Genomic DNA, 25034 nt, shown 5'->3' on the forward strand with positions numbered 1-25034 from the left:
TCCAATAAACATCCTTCCTGACTGCAATCCTTTTAGACACTTTTCCTAGTTAGCAGCTGCCGATACACCAAATAAACAAGTACTTGCTGGTCAGTTCAAAACCTTAGCCAGTCAAGAAAGTCAGCTCACAGCAAAGGCTAGCTACATGTTTGGATGTCCTCTGCCCAGCAGAAACAGGTGAGCTACGGGCCTAATTACCAAATAAATATAATACAATTTAAAGTAAACACAATCCCAGGCAATTTATAAAATGTCCAAAACAAATGTCCCTCTTAAAGGAAAAAGAAACAGATCTGGCTTAATTTCTCTCTCTGGCTTTTGGCATCACTCCATGCCCCAAGGCCATCCCTGCCAGGCCTCATCCATTTGTTTATCTGTTTGGAGAAACACAGTAATGGTGGCTACACTTTCCTGCTGTCCTTTTGTCTGAGTACAGCTGTCCTGGGTAGCAATAGAAATCTCAGTTTGCTTTGCACAAACACAAAGTTATTCTAAAGTAGTAGGTTAGGTACCTTTCAGAGTCGTAGGCCTCTGTTTGGAAAAGCTCCAGGCCCCTTCTGGGAATTATCTCATTTGTTCTTATAATATCCCTAGAAGGGATTCGTGGTTTTTTACCCAGTAAGTCACTCTGCCACGAATCCTTGACAGATACATCATTGCTGACTAACTCTGGTGCGCTTGACTTCAGCTCTCTTGCTCCACAATCTGTGTGAAAAGAGAGCAGGGCAAAGTTAGCTGGGTACGCTGGCCACTTGCAGTGTGGCAGTGTTCTGGCCCTGGGTCCTCGTTTGGGGACTTGGTTTACCTGTGGCTTTTGATCAGAAAAGCAACTCGATACAGAGCAAGCCCTTTGATCTTGTTAGACAACATGCCCTGGCATGCTCTGGCAAGAGGGTCCAGGGACATCTGCCAGGACCCCAGGGCGAGGGTGGGACTCTTCTCCAGCTGCTCGGGTTCACTCAGTCTTTCTAGAGACAGCATCTGTCATACCTGCTACTCCCTTGTCCCCTTGATATGTCTTCCCTTTGCTTCTGTTCCTTCAACACCTCAATGGCCATGGAGGGAGCTAAGAGATTCTAATTCCTTTTCTAGCTCAGCTTACTTTCCCCCCCATCTGAAAAGTTGTTTAATTGATTCATTAAGGTTAAACAAACTGGCCGGGCAGTGGTTAGCCACGCCTTTAATCCCAGAACTGGGGAGGCAGAAGCAGGCAGATCTCTGTGTGTTTGAGACCAGCTTGGTCTACAAGAGCTAGTTCCAAAGCCACAGAGAAATCCTGTCTTGAAAACCAAACAAAAAAAAACAACAAACAAACAAACAAACAAACAAAAAAGATAAGACAAACCTCACTCAATGACTTCTAAAGTTAATGTTAGACAATCGTGCTATGCCAGAGCGCTAACCTATCTGATGTCACTCTCTTTCTACTGTCAATGGTTTATCACAGGTTAACTCACAGAATTTCACAGGACAAGGTAGCTAGTCTAAAGTCAGAAGCTGATATTTAAAACAATATGTACTTCGGTTCAATTACACAATGTTCACAAAATCTAGAGATGCACATTTTCCATTTTCTGGGAAAAATTAAATCCTTGCTTTAAAGTTTTATAAGATCTATTAAAATTTCTGCCTGTGGATGAACTCTCTCCAGAGCCACTAATCTTTTGCTCTGTCCTGTCACCAGACACAGAATATTATTAAACCCTGTCAGTGTCATTCAATGTGATTTACAGTCACTTTAACTGAAACTGAACATGCCTCTGTGACCCAGCTTGTACCCTCCCATCCAGTTTCTTACTTTGTGGTGGTAACAGAGTTGCTCTCGGGCTGTGTGACATCATGTGTCACCTTACCAATCCAGCTGCTAGTTTCTTACAAGTAAATGAAGAGTGTATCCAGAAAATTGTTTTTTTAGAATGGGGTTTCAAATTAGCATAGCTACATATGTTCATATATAAGTATATACAAGCACACATATGTAAATTAATGCAAAAATAGGTTTTCCTCAAAAGCTGGAAGTTTTAAATCATATTGGTTCTATTAATAGTATCACAGTTATTATTTTTTTCAATAACACCCATATGCTGCAGACCAGATCTGGAGTAGTCACAAAAGCTGATCGCTGGAAGCTTGGTCCCTGGCCCATGGGGCCATTGGATAGGGCCTACTAGGAGAAACTTTGGTTAGTAGGGTCATGGAGTTGAAGGAGCTATTTGTATCCAGATCTTTCCTCTTCCTGTCTGTTTCTGGTCATCAGGAGGTGAACAAGCCTTTGTTCCAGAGATTGGACATGCTGATCTCTGCCCTCATAGGCCCAAATCCACTGACAGGGTTATGCAAAGATGAACTCCAGACACATTAGTCAAAATTAAAAGTGTCATGATTTTCTCCTCAGGTAGCACGTGCAAGTGTCACGCTCTACCATAGAGCAGCATGAGTACCTAGACTTAGACTCTTCACTGAAATTACAGTCATTCAATTATAGCTAGTGTTTTATACTTCCCAGACACACACTCCTTGCATTCACAGCTCACAAGTAATTAGATGTTAAATACTCTGGCCTCTAGTTTGACATATAATGAGAATGACTCTCAATAACCAAAACATCAATTTCGTTATATTTCTTAAGTATTTGAGAGGTTTTCACGGGAGACAGGGTGGAGGTGGGCTGTGAGTTTAGAAGAAGTGGTGGATCTCAGCAGCCCCGTCCCCCAGAAGAAGGCGCTAATCTACCTACAGTCTCTCTCCTCCCCTGCCTTATGAAACTGTATTTACAAACAGGAGGAAATGTAGCTGATGGCTTAGGCTTCCGGTAGGAGGACAATTTTTCCAATTTCAAGTACCCTCCAGTTAGAGCAATGATTTCTACATGTGGCCTCCCGCTGCAATCTCCATCTTCCTTCCTTCCCTCCTTCCCTCCTTCCTTCTTTCCTTCCTTCCTTTTTTTTAAAATTTAGTGTTTAATCTAGTGTCTCATGTAACCCAGACTGTTTCAAACTCACTTTGTTGCTGAATCTGACTCAGAACTCTAGATAACCCCACCTCCCAACTCCTTATATTCTGTGATAATAAATAAGCATGTGTGATATGTCTGTCTCTTTTTTACACCCAATTACCGGATCCGCCTGGCTTTAAAGTTGTTGTATAGCCTAGTCCAGCCTTGTACTTGTGATCTGGTCTCAGCCTCCCAAGTGTCTGAATTACAGGCCTGTACACCACCAAGCCTGGTTCCATTCCATTTCAAGGTGACATCTATCTCACTTATCTCTAAAAGTGAACTGCGTTTTGCAGACTGACTGTGATATGAAATTAGACACCTTAAAGCAGTTCTGAACTTCAGTGTAAGAAGTACTGAGGCTGATCTTTATTTTTTAAAACATTCACTGTGTGCACATGTGCACACACAGGAGGATGCTGGCCACAAAGATGCGTATGTGGAAATGAGGTCAGCATGGGGGAATTGGTACTCTCCATCCTCCATGTGGATTGTGGCAGTCAGGCCCATGCCCTTTACCTGTTCACCCGTATCTCAAGCCCCATTCAGATTCTTCACAAAGTTTTTGAATTTCATTTATTATTTTGTGGTTTCAGGCAGTTTGCTTGCATGTATATCTGTGCCCTCTGGATGGAGAAAGGGGTGTCATATCCACTGTGACTAGATTTACTGCAAACTGTGAACTTCTATGTGGGTTATGAGGATTGAACCTGGGTCCTCTGGTAGGACCCAGTAGCTAGTGCTCTTTGTCACTGAGCCATTGTTACAGCCCCTGACTACTTAAAAAATTAATTCTTTTCTTACTTAGAAAAGAATTTTCATACCTTGTATTTTGATAATGTTCTTTTCTCTCCATCCTCCTTCCAGATCCCACCCTCATGCGCTCTAGCGTGCTCTCTCTCTCTGTCTCTCTTTCTCTCTCTGTCTCTGTCTGTGTGTGTGTGTGTGTGTGTGTGTGTGTGTGTGTGTCTATCTGTCTGTCTGTCTCTCCCTCCCTCTCTCCCTCCTATACAGATTTCCAGAGCTAAGTTGGGGTCAGGCAGTATCCATATATCTGCAACTTTAAACAAATGCTCTGGATTCATCTGACATAGAAACACAAGGAAACGAGTAGTGACTACGATGAATATGAAATGAGTTCTTTAAGTAATAAAGGCTGGAATCCATCTCAAATTTACTCGGCAGTCAAGAAAACAGTGACGTGCCATGGATCTCAATATTTTAGTCAAAACAAAAACAATTCATGAAAGTTGTGTGTAAAATGACAAACTTGTTCTAAGAACTAAACTGGAGAAATGAAAATTTGCTTAGTACTTACCCTTAGAAACCATGAGCAATGTTCTAAATAGGTACCCAAAGGTAATTTAGCAGAGACTTATCTAAGGCTTAATCAGGCAAGTCTGCTATTGGATAAAATGAGTTCACCACAGTGAATTTCATTTAGAAAGCGATACAGTGGTTCATAAACATTGCTCTCATGTGAACTAAGCTTCATGTTGAACTGAGATAACCTTCCTAAATGGTGAGCCTACCTTTTAGCAAATTTTACTAGAATTTCAGCACTTTAGACAGTTTTGGGGAGAAACCTGGTTGCATAAATGAGGAAGTGGTAGCTCAAGAAGAATGATGGGAATTTCCCCCTGAACCTGGTGAACAATACCATCTGTAGAGCCTGAGGCATATTTACTACAAATTTATTTTTCTTAGCCAATTCTTATTTTTACATTTTATATCGCTAGCATCAAGAATTACATTTTCTAGGGAGTTGAATTTTTTATTCTGTTCTGTGTAATTTGGCAGTGTGTTAAACTTTCAATATGTACTAATTCTCAGAATTTTGTGCTTAGGGTGCATACATTTGTGCTCTTACTCATACATGTGAGCAGGTACATGTAGCAAGTGAGTGAAGTCCTGTGTGCTAAGCTGTGTATGGCTTGACATGTGTTTGACCATGACAAGGACACCAACGCCTCAGACCCATGGGAAATAGCAAAGTCTTCACTCGATGAGGCTCTGTGAGACGGCAAAGCCTTCCTCTGGTCCATGTGCAGACGGTGGCAGCGTGTGCAGAAAATGTCCACCTTCGCTTTCTCCCCAGATCTCTACTGCCCAAGGATTAGTCCCCTATAGATTGTCCCTACCAAGATTAGCTAAAGCTGCCTCCTTGTTCAGCTGTGTATAACAACCCTGTGGCTCTGTTTATCTGCATGTAATAGCCCTTCCTCCTTGTTCAGCTGTATACAACAACCACCCCTTCATGCTCAACTGTATAAAATAAACACACTGAGCTTCCGGGGTGCTGCAGCTTCTCTATGTGATTGTCCAGCCTACCTGGTCCCAGTTTTTCTGTGTGTCTATGTCTTTGTCCTTTCTGCATCCCCTCAGCTCCCCAGTTAGTCAGTCCCTGGAGTTATGCAGAGTACAGCAGCTCACCATCTAATTTTTAAAGATGGGACATCCTAGTGAGCCTAGAGCTCAAAACAAAATTGGCTAGACTGGCTGGCCACCTGCTTCAGGGAATCCACCTGTCTCTCTTCCTACAACAGGTCTCCAACACCTGGGTTACACACAAACCCTGCTATGCCCAGATGATCCAAACTCAGGTCCTCATGCTTGCACATCAAGCCCTTTACCTATTAAGCTGTCTCCCCAGGTCTCCTCCCTGTGTTTTAATATTTTTATTTTACTTGGCTATTATTTTACCATCCTTCTGCATCTTTGGTTTGTTCATTTGTCTGGGCCATTCGTGATATTTTCTTTTCTTTCAACACGTTGTATCCTCCTATGTTTACAACATAACACGGCTTCAGAACTTTCCAGTTCAAAACCATTCCTGCAGCCCGGCAGTGGTGGCACACGCCTTTAATCACAGCACTCGGGAGGCAGAGGCAGGCGGATCTCTGTGAGTTCGAGGCCGGGCTGGACCGACAGCCTCCAAAACAATACAGAGAAACCCTGTCTAGTAAAACCAAAAACAAACAAACAAACAAACAAACCACTCCTGCAACTCAACGGACCGGAAACCCTCAGGGCTTCTTGCAGGGACTGAGGCAGTGTAAGGCTGCTCAAGGAAGGACTCCCAGCCATGTTTACATGACAAGGACAATTCTATCCTATCTGCTTCTGTAACTAGGTAACAGCCCCGCCTGCACCTGTTCAGTTGACTTTGAGACTTGAGGTCTTTATCATGAAGGTGACTTTAAATGGTCAAATGACTGAGATGGCATGAAATGAAATACTGAGCAGTGCCTAGGAAACCAGCCACACATCCAGCCACCAGCATCCCTGCCATCCTCCCTGAGTACACTTGACAGCCTTCATGGTGGTTCACAGTCACTTAAAAGCTGTAGTTTCTTTCAGTTGTACAATTTCATTTACTACTTTACTCTCAACATGCTACAGTTAGGAGATTCACAGCTAAATGTACATTAGAAAAGAGCAGCTCATTAAACCATAAGTCCTAACTTGTGGTATATCAGGTACATATTTAAAGTATTTACCCTGCCTCAAGCTTTCTATTGAATGTGATCTAGAAAACAACAACTTCTACAAAAAAACCCAAACAAACACACACAAAAAAACCCAAGATCATTAATAACAACAACAAAAACATCAGTTTATATCATAGGTCAGAGAAATGAGATATAATAATTAAAAATCAAATCCATCTAAATATTCCTTTAAAACTTGTATTCATTTTTACTGGATGCTGGTGATACACCCCTTTAATCCCAGCACTCTGGATGCACAGGCAACGGGATCTCTGTGAGTTTGAGGCCAGCCTGGTTTACAAGAGCTAGTTCCAGGACAACTAGGGCTACCCAGAGAAACCCTGTCTTGAAAAACAAAACAAAACAAAAAAATTACTTATTCTTAAGCATGAATCTACACGTCTTGTGGATAACCCACTTTCCCCAGAATGTTATCCTTACTTTTAAACCACAAATAAATATCGAATATTGAATTTATTAAGAAAACAACTGAGGACTGGAAAGGATTTCTCAGGCCATCTATTGCCTCTAATCTAGTTTAGAATAGGGCTCTTAAAACACAGCATCAGAATCACCTAGAAGGTTTCCTGTTGACATGCAGCTTTCCCAGGCCTGCCTCAAAGCTGCTGCAGCAGCCAGGCTGGGTGAGGCCTGCTTTGCATTTCTAGCATGCGCACAGCTGGTGATGACACTGCAGGTCAGAAGCCACAAGTACCACGACAGTGCCTACTTCACTGAACCAGTGTAAGAGCGGAGACAGAGCAATGAAAGAGAACCACGGAGGGGAAGCGGGGAGAAGAAGGAAATGAAGACCCCACAAGTAAAGAATCTAAATTTGGGCAGGGGTACACTTTATTCTTTTGAGAAATGATTTCATAGATCCCAGGCTTGTTTCTAGTTTAGCTGAGGATTACATTGACCCTTACGTCTTCCCCGCAAGTATTGGGTTATAGACATGCATCAAAGTTACCTGCAATATTTTAAGTTAGAAACACACACACAAACGTATATGTAACACACAAACGAGCATATATGTGTTCTATGCCTGTATGTAATATGTTTCTCATTTTAATGACTTCTCTGTCTCATTTATCTACTTAATGTCCTGCAGTGTGATTCCACTGAACCTGGAGCCTTGAAGTGATTGATGGCATGGCTTCACCGAATCTACCAGCGTCTCTGTCTCTCTGTCTCTGTCTCTGTCTCTGTCTCTGTCTCTGTCTCTGTCTCTGTCTCTGTCTCTCTCTCTCTCTCTCTCTCTCTCTCTCTCTCTCTGCCTCCAGCCTGATTGCCATACAGCCTATTTTAGTCCCACCAGCCAGAGTGATCTTGGGAGAACAGAAATTTAATCACATCATTCTTCTGCACAGAACCCTACAGCAGCTGCGTGGAAAATGTTTGAAACCCTCCTGTTGCCTGCAAAGTGGCTTCTGGCTGTCCTTATGTACCTTGAAGCACACAGGCTACGTTTCCCTGAAATGCTTCTCCCTTAGGAATCGGAGAAAGCCAGAACCCACTTTGAATACTGACTAAAATTTGCCTTCTTGAAGAGACTTGCTCGTCCTGCCAGTTCCTCAGTCCCCACCCTGTCCAAAGACCCTGTCCCCATTGCACGTGCACAGACCTTATTTGTAATGCCAGTGACTCATTTTCTGCCCATTGAGGTGGCATGTGTATCTCACAGAAGCTGGACTCTTTGCTCTATTGGGGGAAGCACTCTGTTTACCATCCTGCCCTGTTTTTGCTAAGGGCTCAATCCATTTTATGTGAATCACTAGACATTAAAGCTTTTTTTTCCTCAAAACATTTTGTGGCTTTGAATTTAGAGTTAGTATGAGGAAATTCACCCACACTTTGGAAAGTCCTGTTTCCTATGTATGCCGACATTCTATAACCACCCCACCAGAAGAAAGGAAATGCGCACTGAGGTAGAGCTGGCTAAGTAAACAAGGTCGTTTGTCCAGCCATTAGGATGAAAAAAATAGGCAGGGGACTCATAACAATAACAAGGCCATTCCCTTTAGGTACAGTGTGTCCTCGTTATGCTGTCCTATTCAATCCAGATAACGCATGCATTATAATCCCGTGTACCCCAAAGATAAACCCACAACTAGACTAAGCTTACTAGATTCTCTTCACAGTATAGCAATCTCAGGAGTGAATGATTTCCGCTAAGTTCAATGAACTTTTACTTGGAAAAATGACCAGTTTCTCTGAAAATATCAACCCATCTACTTCACCAGCAAAAGTGGTCTATTTTTCAGTCCCCCAAACGCTTCTGGAGTCTGGTTTGGTTCAAGTCCTGCCTTGGGGGACTTCGTACACCAATTCCAAATCAGAAGTCATCTTTGCCTTTTTCTTGCCTCTCAAAGTGCACTTGTGTTATGTTTGAGTTTATGCAGTAACTAAAATGCATCTCCTGTTTTCTCGTGGAGGTGCCTTGAGGAGAAGGTGCAGTGACTACTCACAGTAACCAGAAAACTGCTCAATAAATACCCACTGAACACCATTGCCTTATTTGAATTCTGAAAATGTCTGTTTAATGTAAATCCACTGATCACATAAAAGGACTCAGCACTTGAATTGTGGTACCAAATTTGGAAATAATAATAATAGTTATTATTATTGTTATTATTATTATTATTATTATAGTGGGTATGTGACCTTAAATAAAACATATCATCAGTAAGAAACTATTTTGACCTTTCATCCTTTTTCAGTTTTTGTGTTAGCATCTGGGAAATTTAAATGCACATATGAGGCCTTGTTATGTTTCTACTGAGAAGTGCCTTGTAAGGAGATTTTTCCCTGCTCCATCACTCTCCTGCAAGCTTCCATCCATTCTGTCTTCCTGGAGCATGGAACATGCTAAGTGCCCATGAAAAAAATGCAGCGTCTTAGAAAGAACTGTTTCCTGTTCTGAGAAGTTTGGGAACGAGGGGGAGGTAGGGTGTCTCTGTCTTGACAGTTTTCTCTTTCCTTTAGTCAGAGTGCTGCTTTTGTCCTGAGGGCATACGATTTTCGTATGAAGAAATATTGGAGTGAAAAAAAAACGACTTTGCCCTAAGCAAACACTCTGGGTGTGAGTGCAGTAGAGCAAAACGCACGTTTAAATCTGAGCACAACAGTCATGGGAAGCTCTCTGTTTTCAACTAAATCAGCAGCACAGTGAATACAAAGCAAACAGCATCCTCGGACAAATGGCCAGCCGGTCCTCGATCCCTACATGCACAGTAACCTCAGCCATGTTGACAGCCTTGTGAGTTGCCCTCAGCTGCGTTCCTTCTACTGCTCTCTGGTGCTGTGTGCTTTAGGCAGTTTCTTTCCAGGCAAACACAGACTGTTTACTGACTGTAATCGAAATGACAGCGCACTGTTTTCACAAGGAGTTGCCTTTTCCACTTGGCAACCTGAGGAAACTTTGGATCTGGGATCGTGAGGTAAAACTTGTTTGTATCACATCAAGATGGTGATGTTGGCCACCCCACAGCCATTCAGCCCCCACCTTGAGGTTGAAAATAAAGATTTTTTTGTTTTGTGGTTTTGTTTTAAAATCTACTCCCAAATGGCCAGGCTTTGATAATTTCCTTCAGATCGGTGCAAGTGGCAAACCTGGCTGAGGAACAGGGTGATTTGGGTTCTGAATTTCTTGCTGTGAGCTTCTTCACCAGTCCAAGGCCAAGCATGTGGGGAGGCCTTCTCTGACAAGAATGTCCTGAGCGTGGATGCTCCTCACATCCCAGGCCCAGGTCACCTAGTGATGGCACACAGAAGGCCATGCAGCATGACACATGCCCTTCTAAAACAAGATTTAAGAAGGAGATCAAGGGGGTGGCGAGGAGGAAAACATACACAGGTTATAATTAAAGCAACCTGTGTTCTAGACTGTTAGACTGTATGTAACCCTGCATGCTAGGGTGTATTCTGAGGACACAAAATCTCAGGTGTTTAGTGTCTTTAATTAGCTTTAATTTGGATGGCCCCTTTTACCTGTGAAAACTCTAGACCTGTGAAAACTCTAGGTCTGTGTTCATCTCTTCTGAAATTAGAGTTGGTGAATATAGCATTACCTGCTGTTCTCAACAAAGGTGGCTGAATCCTGCTACAAAATAAAATTCTGAGACAAGAGTACCATATCCAGTAGAAGGTGTGTGTGCTGGTTTTGAGAAGGTCTTAGTGAACTGGGCACTTGCCAAGGTCCTCTTTATCTCTACTTAAACCTGCTTGTTGGTGAATAAATACTACTAAAGCCTTTGGGAAAACATAGTTTTGAATCCTTTCGGGATATAGACATTGAATATCTGCCAATGGATATTCAATTCTGTACACAGGATTTTTCATGAAATTATCTTATCAATCCTCTTCTTGGGAACTCTATACAAATGACTGTAAACCTACAAAACATCGTTTAATTTTCAGCAAAATATTGATAATCACTTGGTTAAATTGCATTAAAAGATGACCCTTTGAACTAAAGAAAGTGTGAAAATGGCATCTTTGCAAGGATCAGAATTCAGGACCAAGAGAGTCTGCAACTTTTTGTCTTGTCATGGAGCATAACAGTGGCACTAAAATAGAGCAGCTGTGCGTGCTGGCCTGGTTTAGGTGTGGATGATGCCACTTACTGCAGTGGGGAAGCCAGAGAGGAAGGGCTCCGCATGTAAAGACAGGAGGGATGCTGGTCATCTTTTGCAGACAAAGGAGAGACATTATGCCACAGGTAAGTGAGATTTTGTCTTAGAGAGTAATTAGAATGGCAAAGGGCTCAGGAGAGCCAAAGTACTCAGAGAGACTTTAGCATGGTCTCTCTGTCTTCACCCTTCTAAAGACAAAGAATCCAGTAAGTAAGAAGCTGGATGGAGCAGGCAAGCATCATAAGAGGAAACCTAAAAAGAGCAGAAACAAAAGGTGGACATTTTACCATGTGCCCCCGTAGCCCATCAAGGATGTGGGTGATTCAGAATTCCAACTGCATTCTGAATGGGACACTGCAGTCTTTCTTCAAGTGCCCACCCTACTCCACATTTTAAAAATTCATGGCTTCTTTCTTAGAGCTATTTCAGGATTGTAGAAAATTGATTGGAAAGAGTGGAAAGTTCCCACATCAGGTGCCCCTTCCTGGGTCTTAAATATTTAGTGTTCATGGTTTTTAATCAGAAAGAAATTGACAAAATAGTCAGTAAGAATTTCTTTGTGCACAAAAGTTCCCAGACAGTTTCTTTGTGTGATGTTGACAGTCAAAAATATTTTTTCCTTCTTGTTAGATTGATCTCAAATTGTCTAACACCAGTATTGTGCATATAAAGAAATGCACATTACAATGACTTAAGATAGCTTTGACTTGCCAAGTAAAAATTGTGTCTTATCAGTGCTTAAGAGGTAGCCCTAGTTTTTTCTGGTGATATGTCTTGACTTTTCTATGCTAATTTGCATAATTTGTCAGATCATGATTTGCATATGTCCTGCCGCTTTCCGTTGACTCCTGGTACAAGTGATATTGAATAGAGAGTTGAAATGCTCACCCTACCCAAATCAAATTAATTCTTACAGCTGACACCATGTTGGTAGAGGGGAATGGGTAAATCAACAAGAAATTTATTTTCTACACTGTCTAACCAGTTTAAGGTGGCCCTTCTTTGGTCTTTCATTATTATCTACACCTTACTGATTTACTATTTATATTTTCACTATGGATTGCCCCACTGTTTTGTGTGTAACAGCAAGATGCACCCTTTAAAGTAAGTAGTCTAGTCCCAGTGTGCGAATCCAAGTACAGTGTCATAGCCTCCCATCAGAAGGTGGACTTTGAACATGGACGTGCATTCCTTGTGCTTCTCACAGAAGCACCAACTACCTGTGTCCAAAAAAAATAAAAAAAGATTCTCAACCTAAGACTCAGCCAACCTTCTTTATGTGCTGATCACTTTACTAACTTGATCAATAGAATGGTAGGGGCTCAACACGTAACTCAGGTAAGTAGTAGCACTGAAGGATGAGGACCCCAGTAGGGGAAAGGCCAGGCTATAAACTGCTCTGATGAGCAGAGAGTGCTCCCTGCCTCAGAGAGGACTTTGAACAAGCCAACACATAAAAACTCCTAAGGTGCTAAGCAGGAAGTGTCTCTTTAAGGAGTTGAAAAGCTGACTCACCTGAAGAATGGAATATCTTTTTATAAATGCATTTAGTTATTAACCTACTTAGTGATTAGAGCAACGGGCTTTCTTCTCAGAAACACCTCTTTCTGAAAAAAATTTTAACAAAGTGTTTTGGCTTTAACTTTTTGTTGTTCTACAGAATCTGACTTTCTTCTAAACCTTCCAAGAATTACAGTTTCAAAAGTTTCAAAAGATTGGAAATCATAGTGCTTCATTTTGAGCCGGGTGACCTGGACATTTAAAAAGTGTTCAATAGAGCCACTTCTTTTTGATTATTTAAGATTTAATTCTCAAGACAGGGATTCATAAAGAGCAGGAAAATGAGGCTTGGGAAGCTGTGGTCCAGTTAGTTGAAGCTCATTGATGCTTACTCTCCAGTTTGGGCAACTGTCTACACAGCCAGTTTGCAAATATTTAATAACCAGTACTTAGTTAGGGTAGGTCCACTGTCAGAGTTAAGACCAACTATCTGAAATAAATATCAACTCATTTATTCGTAGTATTTCCTTTATAGGAATGGATTTAATTACATTGTTTGTCTTCTTAGTTATCTCTAATGTCTTTATGTAACACATACCAGTCATTAGCATCCTAACATTGTTGCTTTCATCTCTCTTTAAGTTCTCTTGAGCCATATTTTTTAGCTTTACTTAATTTTCTCTGCCTTCTTTTAGTTTACTGATGTTAAACTCTGCCTGCATATTCCACACATGTATACAGGGCTTTTAAATATATTTTGAAACCTAGACTTAGCTGATGGGGGATGCCCTTCTTCCATAAAATTTAGTCAAATTGCCCAAAGAAACAGGCAACCATTGCTCTTCCTATTAACCAGTGGCGTATTCCCAGCAGTGGGCTGGGCTGAGTGAGACTCTGGTACTCAGCATGCTTGCGTATTTTTTTCCTTTTAGGCATTCATTGCTATTGTTGACATTTCAACTAATGGGATTTCACAAATCCATACTTTATTTCTTTGCTTTTTCTTTCTTGCTCTTCATTTACTGAGTGGCTAGGTTCTCATTCTAAAGACATGCAGTGCAATCTGGTATTACTTGGGCTGTGTGAGAGTAGACAAAATGATTATAAGTTCTACTTTTGCATTTTTACCCAATGCTGACTTAATTCATATCAATGTTTTAGTATAAATGTATAAAGATTGGTTGAAGAGCCTAGTACAACTGTTGGAAACTGATGGTACAGAAGGACAGAAGTAATTCCTGGGCTGGAATAGAGCTAAGTAGTAGAGGACATGCCTAACATGTGGGAGACGCTAGATTCAAGTTTTAGTATCACACACAGCACAGGAGGGATTTACCTTAACTAGATAGTTACCAACACATTAATTAACTACTAACATTAAAGCTACTTTTAGGACTTTGGGACTATATATGATTCAGGACATATATTCATACTATCAGGGACGTTGCATATGTTCACAGCTAAAAAGTGTGTGCATTCCCTATATAGAAAGCTTTGAAAGACACATCTCAATAGCTTTAGCACAGAGTAGAAATGGGTTTATTATAGGGCACCAACTAGCTCACCAGGAACAAGATGTAAACAGCATGGGAAACATTACCAGCAACAAAAGGGGAAAAGGGGGGGGGTGGTCATGCCTCTAATTAAAGTGATATGTCTGTCAGTAGAAATGTCAGTAGGAAAAGCAGAAACCCATGAGGGATTTGAAATGAAAGAGACAGCAATAGTAGGCAGTAGGCTGAGGCTGCAGCTACACATGAGAAGTCCAAGTGCCATCATGGCAATGCTTCTACATAAGGCCAACAGGTTTCTTCTCTATCACGGTTGTTTTGTCCCTGGCAAAAAAACACTGGTTGAATTTTGGAAAGGGACAACACTTAAAATGACAAGATTCTTCCTCTAGGTATTTTCTGCTGAGTGGATTCTTTACCATAAGTAAACTGAAGATGACACCGATATGGAGAAAGGAATTCTCTTAAAACTCTTGGATCGTCTGCTTTTCAGAGAAACCACTCAATCCACCAGTCCCCTAGCCAGGACATAGCGCTCTCTAGTTCTAGAATAGCTTGACATGAACTTCCTGGTCACTTAGTATCATCATCAACAGCTTCACTAAGTCCTCAGACCCACTTTGTACAGAAGTTTGAGTTCTTTTCCTTTGGTTTCATTTTTTAAGGTCATACCCACCATGGTTCCCTAGAATACTTTGAAATATCTTAAGTTGGACTGAAGAAATTTTGTGAAAGTAAATGTCACACACAGACATCCAGAAGTAAAACAAACAAACAAAAAGAAAACCCACCTGACAAACAAGTGACCAGTTCTCAGACACAGCATGTGGACCATTGAACCTTTTGCAAAAACATGGCAGTCCCAATGCCATTTAGGAACAAGAATTGCGATTTAATTAATTACTCCAACTCAAAAATCCTGGGAAAGTAAAAGTACAAAATGTTCTGCATAACTCAAGAATAAAGTATATTCTGACTACCAGGAGATTAAAATTCCCCAAAGGGAACTTCCTGGCAGAAAATGGCCAAAGTTATTTAAGGAGTGACTTCCCATTTTTGAATTCACCCACTGACTAAAACAATATTAAATCACTCTTTAATAATGTAGGGACCATCATTTCTCTTACTGTGTTCCAGCATACAGCTCGATCACATGGAGGGTTTCCTGTGTATAATCTCAAAGAGGATGGAAGTCTAATTCAATTATTATAAAAATAAAAGAGACTTTTAAGGGGATTCTTGAACTTTAGCAATTCTTGAAGACTCTCACATTCAGTCACACCTATGTTTTTATCTGTACTCATTTTAATATTTTCTTTCTACTTGTTCTTTATTCGGAAGAATTTTCTTTCTATAAAGTTCTTCAACTTCAAATCCAGAGTGAAAGAGACAAGGACCTTAAAAATAACCTATCAGCCGGGCGTTGGTTAATCCCAGCACTCGGGAGGCAGAGGCAGGCGGATCTCTGTGAGTTCGAGGCCAGGCTGGACCGACAGCCTCCAAAACAGAGAAACCCTGTCTCGTAAAACCAAAAAAAAGGAAAAAAAAAACCTATCCGTCACTGGCACATTGAAACTTACCTGTCCAGTTGAGTAGGTATTCACATTCAGTTTTAGAGAATTCTACTGAGGTAACTCACATATTCAGATAAAAACTCAAACTTCAGAGACCCAGGGAGCCAGAGCAGATGTGACAGTTCATAGAACAAAGCACTTGCCTGCCTTGTGAGCAAGGGAATTTTTGTCTTTGTGCAGTTAGCAAAGTGAAAATTAGTATTAGTATGCCCTGAACTTGGTGGTTACTGTTTGTTATATTAAAGTATACCGTAAGAACGTGCTAGCTTCACCCCAAAGGGAAATATATTGTGAGGTAAAGGTGACCTATGGAAGTTGCCAGTCAAACCGAGGAGCAAGCAAGATTCAGTAACAACAGTTCTGGATTTTCCTTTCCTAAGCTTCTGAGCACACAAACAGGGAGGAATACATATGCCTTCTTGCATACTGGTTGCCTGTGAAAAGTGTCCACGGGGCAACATTCAAATGAGTATAAAAACCGAGTTCAAATTGACGTTAATAAAAAAATAACCTGAAAGTAGTGAAATGAACTGTTTCTAATTTAAACTGTATTCCAGGAGCAGATGGGCAATTGACCCTCACTCTTTTGTAGAACGAACAGAACATCCCATTACACCATTGTGGAAATGAAGAATATGTTTTTGCATGACAAGTGCGACACTGTCACAAAGTAGGTTCACGAAGTTTCCATGCATGAAATCTAACAAGAAATAGCACTGTGCACAGCTAATCCCAAGAAGAAATGCCACTATCTCATCCTATGATCATTTGTTTTAAAAAAACACATCATTACTTACTTGCATTTACAGATGGCTTCAGATAAACTTCACCCTGCAATTACAGACTCGCAGGAGCTAGGAAGGAGCTGGAGCCAAGAGAACTGACTAGCAACAGCAAGCTCAGTGCTTGTCCCGCTGAGAAATCTTACCCTCCAGTTGCTAAGCCTCCCTGCTCTGAGCCATTGGCTTTGTGCTATCCTGAGTCCATTAAGTCATCCTGGCTGCCATGAAGATGGAGCTGACAGCACAGTTACTGGAGTCAGTTTAAAGAGGCCCAGGGTGGTTGAAGGATTAGGAGGCCTGAGGTGCTGAAAGGTCACCCCCCCCCCGCTCTAGCTCCCAGAGATCCCTGTAGCACACAGCTGTCAGGAGTACCAAGCCGCGCTTGGACAGTCTGGGGAGAAGCAGGGCCCTCGTAGCATGTCATCAATCTCATCAGGCATATTTTTCCTTCCCACCTTTAGCTGTATCCATAGCAGGGTTTAAGCCCAGAGAGTTTGCGACTCATTAGGACATTTCTGAGGTTTGGATGCTGTAATATGATCATCACAGTACCATTGAAATTACTCATTTTTTAAAATGTGATTTCTCACGAAACACAGATATTGCTTGTTTGAATCCTCCCAGAGGCCTTTTCTCTGAAAGGCAAGTCCTATTCAGGTAAAGGGAGAAATAAAGTCCTTTGGTTTGGTTTTGCTAAAAAGATAAAAGGAAACAAACAAATACAATGCAGTCCATAATGACATCAAGCGACAGGAAGAATCATCTTCTAGAAGTCCTAGGAATTCTCCAGAAAGTGCCTGCCATGTCCCCACTGACTGACAATGTCATGGGTAACACATTTGTCTTGCTGATGTTCAGCCAAGGCCCTCTTCCGAGATGACAGTCACTCACAGTTAAGCTACAGAATTCCTTGTGGTTTCACCCTCCCCCTTCCTGTGGTGGTAGAAGGCATTTCATCACTGGCACTAATAATAGCAATGATACCTGCTTCATTCTGTGGGCCTTGGGGTGGCAGATGAGAGAGGAGACAATCACATCCTTGCATCGGTGCTAAGCTCTGAACAGGATCTATTTCATTTCCTTGGTTTTCTAAGTAGGCTTATCCTTGTCTTATTGACAATGTAATACAGGCTCCAGAAGTTGAGTTACTTTGTTAGAAAACAGTAGAACTGTTTCTGCCTGCCAAGCTCTTCACCACTTCTCCATTTACTCCTTTGCTGTTTCTACCAAACAAGGAACTGGCCAAGGACACAAAAATGTCTCCACCTCTCTGGTTTTATACACTCATTCTTAGAGAACTATTGTCATGCATGTGTTGGGGGAGCCAGAGATGCCCCCATGTAGATCCCCCCAAATCACCAAGAAGAAGTATGAATGAATTCCAACTGGCCTTTGACGCCACTTCCCAAGTAAATGCACTTCTGTAGTAGCTGGTGTTCTTTTGGAGCCTATAGAGCTCTTAAGTGGTAGATCCTGAACCATGCCCCCATTTCCAGCTCAGAGTTAGACATTCTTGAATCTACTACATGAAAAAAATGAATGTGTGTCTGGATCTTACAATTGAAATCACCATTACATTTCTGTAAAGAATGAAATACTCTAATTTGCCATAGATGGCATGTAATCAAAATATTTCATTTCCGAAGACCTCCAAGAACCTGTTTTGCAAGGTGAAGAGATGTGTGCATGTGAGCATCTCACATTATAACGATATGTATAGGAGAGTAACTAAGGGAGGCGAGCAACTAAGCTAAATGAACAACCACAGAACCATTGCCACTTTAAAAACAAAACAGAAAAGGGCAACATTCGCAGTCCAAATATAAACTCCCATTCATGAATATAAACCAGTCCAATCAACCAGCTTAGGCATTTACAAAGAACCAAGTTACTCACATGCAGTCACCTGCAGGAAGGCATGGTGTGTACTGTATAATACATCTGAGCCAATTAACCTGGATTTCTGAAGTCCCTTTCCAAGAGAACACTTTTCTTTATGTCCTATAGTTGGAGTTCTGAAATACACAAGACCAGGGCTTTCCTTGGAGGCAGACACTATTTTGCAATGTTTTAAGGGGGAGTACGATTGCCACTCAAGCTAAATTACTGATTGAGATCCCTTGGTTTGTTCACCACAGGATGAGAAAATCTATTTCAGGTACCTCCAGGTCTGTTGTTTAGGCCTTAGTTTAGTGCAGACCAAAGCCTGGGTTGAAATCACAGGTCTTTATTTCTTACAGGGCACACATTGTTCAGCATGTGTTGGATAACATATTTCCATGCAGATTCTCACAAACACTAATGCCTTCATCTTTGTCCTCACAAGGGACCTTGTATTCCACTCTGTGTGTGTAGACATACACACATACACTTAGTACATGAATATGTAAAGCTTTCTAACCTTAAAACTTGTCTTTCAACTATTGCCTGGATTGTTTCTGGCAATGTGGCAATGGTGTGATTGCTAACTGAATGAAACACTATGAGTATGGTGTGAAATATTTTAGTAACAACCACAGACTCTACACAATGGACATTATTCTCATTTGGCCTCAAATGGGTTTTCCTGGTGATTAGTAGTAATAGGACTTACAATAAAAAAGAAACCAATCATGAAATGTTCCAGGAAGAAAATAAAACTACCCATCTATCAAGCTTATGGGACAGGTAAAGACACTAAAACAGAAGGTTATGGAACATACAGTAATCTTGGGGTCATTTCATTTAGAGCGAATCATTGCTACTCTTGGTGATCCCCTTCCCTCTATGCTACCAGATTTCGAAGAAAAATGACAATGTCTAAGCAGCCAAACACCTCTGTATTGTTGTCACTGCCTGCATACATGGCCTCTCCAAAGCTGTTGAATAAAAAAACTAAAGCACAGGAAAGATAGTTCCTATTTCACTACACACTCATGGTTTAAAGGTGCTGGACGGACGTGCTGAACACTTAAATAGGCGGTGTATAGTCGTGAAACCCAGCTGCCTGGCATTAAGTCTAACAAAACAGATGTTCTCTCAATACAATGAACCCCAAACATCTGCTCGTTTCACAAACACACACACTCCTTAATCCTGAGACTGTATTGTAAGTCACCATTTCCAGACAGAAGCTCTGTCTCCTTTGAAAGATAAAGGGATAGTAAGCATTGTACAAATGAAATGATATCTTCAGTCCTAATCATTTACATTTAAACATTAGGCTAAAATATGGCAGCATGAAGAGGATTTCAAAATGAAAAGATGACCTGGCAGCTAGATTCTACGGTGCAAATAATTAAATGTTTTGCCAGCTTACCTGATGGAGAGCCTTAGGAATCACAGCTCAACAAAGGCCAGCATCCAAGATGGTTTAGAATGGAACGTGCCACCCCCTGCAGTTCTTCAGATTTGGGCCACAGGGATTTGCAAATTGAATTCAATTTTTTTTCTTGCTTTCTCTGTGGACATGAAAACAAAGGGACCTTTCCAGAATCCTCTCTGCTTATGCCTCCGCTTCCTGTTCTGAGATTCACTCTATGGTACCCAACATATATCAGAAAACGTCCCTGGAAGAGGAAAAAAAAAAAAAAAAAAAAAGCTGGCAGCACCCAACATGTTAGCGCCATCTACTGGCAGACACACGCAATTGCGCAAACGACAAAACATTCCTTTTATTCCCCCTCTTTGGAAGGCAGGAGGTAAACCTGTATGGAAACATTATGAATCACGAAAGGTCCCCACGGTGACAGCAGTGAGGTGATGGAAGCGAGGGTAACCTAGCTACCACGAGAGTGTGCACAGACAACTCTTTGCTACTCTGTATTTTTTTCTAAATTTCTAGTTGTTTGATTAGAAATCACAAATGTTTTAAAACATAGAATTTTTTTCTTCAAAATTGGATTTTTAGGTTATCTAATATGTTGTGCATAGGTTTTGGAAACTGTCCCCTATGTCTGCTCTTTTGGCATGAGTTTGTTTTCAAGGTGGGAAATCTGGCCTCTTGGAGATAGTATAATATACATCCAGGAATGATCATTTCATGTTATTGTTATTTGTTTTGTTTTATTTTGGCAAAATTCTAAAAGTAAAATGTGACTGTAGAAAGATTCTATATCTCAATAAAGCTACCTAGTGCCGACCATTGGACAGTTTGGATGTGTGGATGACCGCCGTCTCAAAAGAGGAGGGGTAGGTCTCGGGAGACATCTAACATCACAACCCCTCCTCCCATACACCACCACTTCAGGAGTACAGTCACACTCCTACATGGACACACACACACACACACACACACACAAATACACACATATATGCATATGCTATATACAAGAAACAAATAAAGAAGGTTTTCAAATCAATAGCTTATTTGAATGGTTGTCTATTTGAATCCACAAGTCTTCCAAAGCACTTTAGAAGGTAAATGCTTGCCTGGAAGGTGAAACAAGGGATTACATAATCAAAGGGAAGATAACTTTTGTAAGATAAGGGTTTCCTTGAACTGCTATTTTTTATTTGATTTTTCACACTTGGACAATATTTATCCCACCGAACCTGATATTTGATGGGCCAGTGAGCTCCGAGGGTCTTCCAACCTCTGCACCCACTGTCTGATTATAGGATTATAGCACCACCCCTAAGGCAGGCTTTTTTTCTGGGTACTTTCTTAAGTACTGGGGACGTTAGCTGAGGTCCTCAAGCTTGGCAGGAGGTACTCTACCAAGTACCTACCTCAAACCCCCTTGAAGTACCTTCCTTAAGATGGGTCTCAGCTATTCCTGGTGTCATCCATCCCCCCGCTATCCTATGGTCAAGATAAGCTAGCTTCACTGACAGTAAATGTTGATGGAACAATCTCGTATTATATCCAACCATGTGGATCTCAGCTTTGAAGACAAGGCTAGACCATGACTGTGTATCAGGAAGGAGTTTACTCCTAGAAAACAGTTGAAAATATGCCTGACACAATCTTTTTAGCCATGTGTTCAGGGTATGTTTACTTATTTTAATTACAGTCCCTACTTGCCTGATGGTGCAAAAGGGATGTATTTGAGAGATTAACATGTGTCTCTGAGAACTTTTCTAAAAGAGCCATTTCTTAATTACTATAGTCACAGGTCTTCTGAAACGCACAAGACCAGAGATGTCTTCTGAGGCAGACACTACTCTGATGTGTTCTAAAGGGAAGTTCAGGTCCAGGTAAACTGAGTCATTCAAGGCTGTTCTGTATGATTTCAGGCTTGTGCGAAAGCAGTGTATGGTTTCCCCAGGTACTTCTGCGTCTCATCAGGGGATAAGCTGAAGGAAACATATGCATCTGGAGAAAGCAGATTGTGACCTTAGGCATCCCTTTCCTGTATAAGCAGACTGCCAAACCTGTCTGCTAAAGTCTAAAATCATCCCTGAACCAGGGACATTGTCACCTCACCACACCTCCTAATGGACCTGGGCCCAATCACTCCATTCTACTTAACTGGGGAGCAGCCCATGATTACGGCTATTAGTGTTTTGTCACCTCTACCGACCAAGTCACATGTATTTCCCTGTCCTTGGGAAAGAAGACAAGAAATAAGTAAAGTCTTCTGAGCATCAGTCTAGGCTGCCATGGACGGACATAAGCTCATCTCTACCCCAAGCAGCCATCTGTGCAATAGTGTTGCCAGGCACCCAAGGCCAAGCAAGCACTCTGTGAGTATTAGTCCCGTGAGGCTCAGTATCTGACACATTCGAATGCTCTAACTTCTTGTCCTTCATGAATTCAGATAACCCTGCGTAGGTAAACTGTGTAGAGAGGTCCCTATCAGAAAGTCCACTTTTGTAGGCTTCCTTTCTTCCACATAAACTTCCTTCTACCCTCAAAGAATCTACTTGGTTCTCTCATTCTATACCACACTTACCTGGATTCATGTGTTTTTCTCTCAATTGTTCCCTCTTACACCTAAGGGATCAGTTATTTGGGATAATATAAGAAAGCATTGAGCAGGGTTGTCCAGACTCCAGCTTCTAATCTGTGGCTACCACAACTGAATATTGGGGTTGTGAAAAATCTGGCAATTGTAATGGATTCATGAATATAAAACATAAATTCAAATCTAATATTTAGCAGCCCCCAGGTGTTTCTCCCATGCTGCATCCTGAAACTTCTCTGCAGTCTTGCTTCTGAGTAAACAGCATGTACACTGCCCATGCCATCATGCCAGGTATATTGCCTGAGTCACTTTGGCCCAGACATGTGGCTGATCTGAATGAATTGCAGTGGTTTTACTGGAAATACATGGTGTTCTGCTCTTATAGAAGCACAATAACTTTATTATGGAAAATGAAGACTTTTAATATTTTCCTCCTGTCGTTCCTCAGCAGGAATTAATTTTGTATGCCTGTGGATTGTGTTGAATTCAAATGCTTAATTTTAAAAGTTGCTATATGAATGAGACTTGGGCTTTATAAAAATAATTAGGTAGATAGTATCTTGGGATTAGGACAGAATTTCTAACAATTTCTGAAATTTCCAACAACATCCATCCTCCTTTTTAATTACAAATTTATGTGACAGTCCCAACATTGACAGTTGTAAAGTCGAATCATAGGCCAAATCCATAAAATGTCGAAGATTATTGGTGCCCAACAGCATCAAATCTTCAGCAAAGCCCTCAAATTTACATTGAAATATTTTGAATTTAAAACACACATTTCCACCTAGGCTATATTTGTCTTGAACTTTGGTCAGAATTTGTGATGGTCATGGAAGACCTGGGAACAGTGAATATATTTATTGCAGAAAGAATAATAAAATGCTGTTTACTGGCACTATATGCTAGGCAATGTTCTAAAAGATTTACATGTATTTGTTTGAGTTTTATCTATAGAAATGCTATGATACACATTTCATAGATAAGCAATAAACTATGGAGGGAAACAAAAATACATCAATCAGTATTTCACATATCATCTAGAACACACAGTCTTACTACAGAGTGAGGTATTTCTGATACTATGAATGTTTGCCATGTGCTGGGAAAATATAAATGAAAATAAGTGTCTATAGATTTAAACCCATGTCTTGCTTATATCTGTGAAAGCCTTGATTGGTGGAGAGGAGGGGCTCCTAGCCCATATTTTAATGAGGAATGGATTGAACAATACAAAATAAAATAGTAATCGCTGTCTCAGTATATCTCCTAAATGAAAGAGAAAAAGAGTCTGCAGGGAGACCATTTATATTGTTGATGAAACTCACTTTACATGGACAGAAGTTGTCATCTTGATAGTAAAAAGGAAAACCTATGGTAATGCTTATGATAGTGACGTGATTTGCTATGAAGTCAGCCTCATGGTGGCTTTTGCACTCTCTACAGACAATATGCCAGCTAGTGTTCAAGTCACCAATCAATGGCTCCTGAGACAGTGTAGAAGTCACTGATGACAAGTGGAGGCTGCTGTAACAGTAGTGGTACCTGACCATGCTTGGTGTTGCAGTCAGTGGTCTCCAGAGGAACAGAACCAATAAAATGGATATACGTTTAAGGGGGATTGATTAGCTTGGCTTCCATGGTATGGTCTAGGTAGTGTAACTATCTCAAACTTGAGAAGCCAGGGTTCTGGTAGTTGCTCAAGTCATGGGGCTGGATGTCTCAGCAGTCCCATCCTGGTGCTGAAGGCCTGGAGGACTCCTACTGAGCCGCTGGTTGTCAATCTACACTGGAAACCTGAAGGCACTGGTTCTAATACAGCAGTCCTCAACCTGTGGGTCTCCACCCCTTTGGAGGTCTAATTACCTTTTCACAGGGGTCAACTAAGACCATAGTAAAACACAGATATTTACATTATGATCCATAACAGTAGCAAAATTATAGTTAAGAAGCAGCAATGAAATTATTTTATGGTTGAGAGTCACAACACGAGGACTGTCTTGAAGGGCCACATTATTAGGAATGTCGAGAACCATTGCTCTAATATCAGTGAAGACATGTCCGTAAGAGTGAAGACAAGCCGGCAAAAGCAAAGTTTTTTGATTCCAGTTTTCTTTTCTTCTGGGCAGTCTCCCAGAATCGGAGCTGCCTCGCATTTAGGGTGGGTCTTTAAAGAAAATTCTTTGCACATGCCCTATCAGCGTATCTTTTAGTTGATTCCAGATCCAGAAAAGTATACAACCAAGGTTAGCTTTCACACTCAGTAAATAACTCCTGCACAAGTCAGAGTTTCTGTGCAGGGTAGGCTGACAGCCTCTAGTTACCTCCTTGGGATTCATCTTCAATCCTTAAGTTTCTGCTTTGGGGAGGCAAAACAACGTGTGAGCGCTTTAATGCTGACTGACTCTGATTTTAAGAGTGTTTTAACCATATAACATTTTGTTGGAATGCCTATGGACCTTGAAAACACTCCAGGATCTTGGCCCCATTTCATGTTTTTTAGAACATTATGCCCCCCAAGTGGTACTTAAAAGGAAGCCACTGTGTGCTGAACAATGAAATCCTATTAAACACACACTGGAATGGTTAAAATTCAAAAGGCTAGTAGTTTTGTTTATAAGGATTTTCAGAGACACTAGTGGGAATGGAAATTAGTGCA

General features: G+C 41.1%; 1 protein-coding gene across 6 annotated transcripts in view; it reads right to left on the minus strand.

The window, feature by feature from the left end:
- Window positions 1–20002, minus strand: part of Scn3a (sodium voltage-gated channel alpha subunit 3) — a 114842-nt gene extending 94840 nt beyond the window's left edge. For 5 of the 6 annotated variants that reach the window (XM_040745469.1, XM_040745468.1, XM_021232918.2 and 2 more), the window contains exon 1: window positions 19786–20002. The gene's annotated coding sequence lies outside the window, so the exon portion shown is untranslated. Of the gene's footprint in view, window positions 1–512; window positions 706–19785 lie in introns of all 6 variants that reach the window. The other variant, XM_040745467.1, reaches the window with a different exon arrangement.
- Between the last annotated feature and the right edge of the window lie 5032 nt (window positions 20003–25034).

The sequence above is a fragment of the Mesocricetus auratus genome, unplaced genomic scaffold, assembly GCF_017639785.1.
Source record: "Mesocricetus auratus isolate SY011 unplaced genomic scaffold, BCM_Maur_2.0 Super-Scaffold_100004, whole genome shotgun sequence".
NCBI classification, from domain to species: domain Eukaryota; kingdom Metazoa; phylum Chordata; class Mammalia; order Rodentia; family Cricetidae; genus Mesocricetus; species Mesocricetus auratus.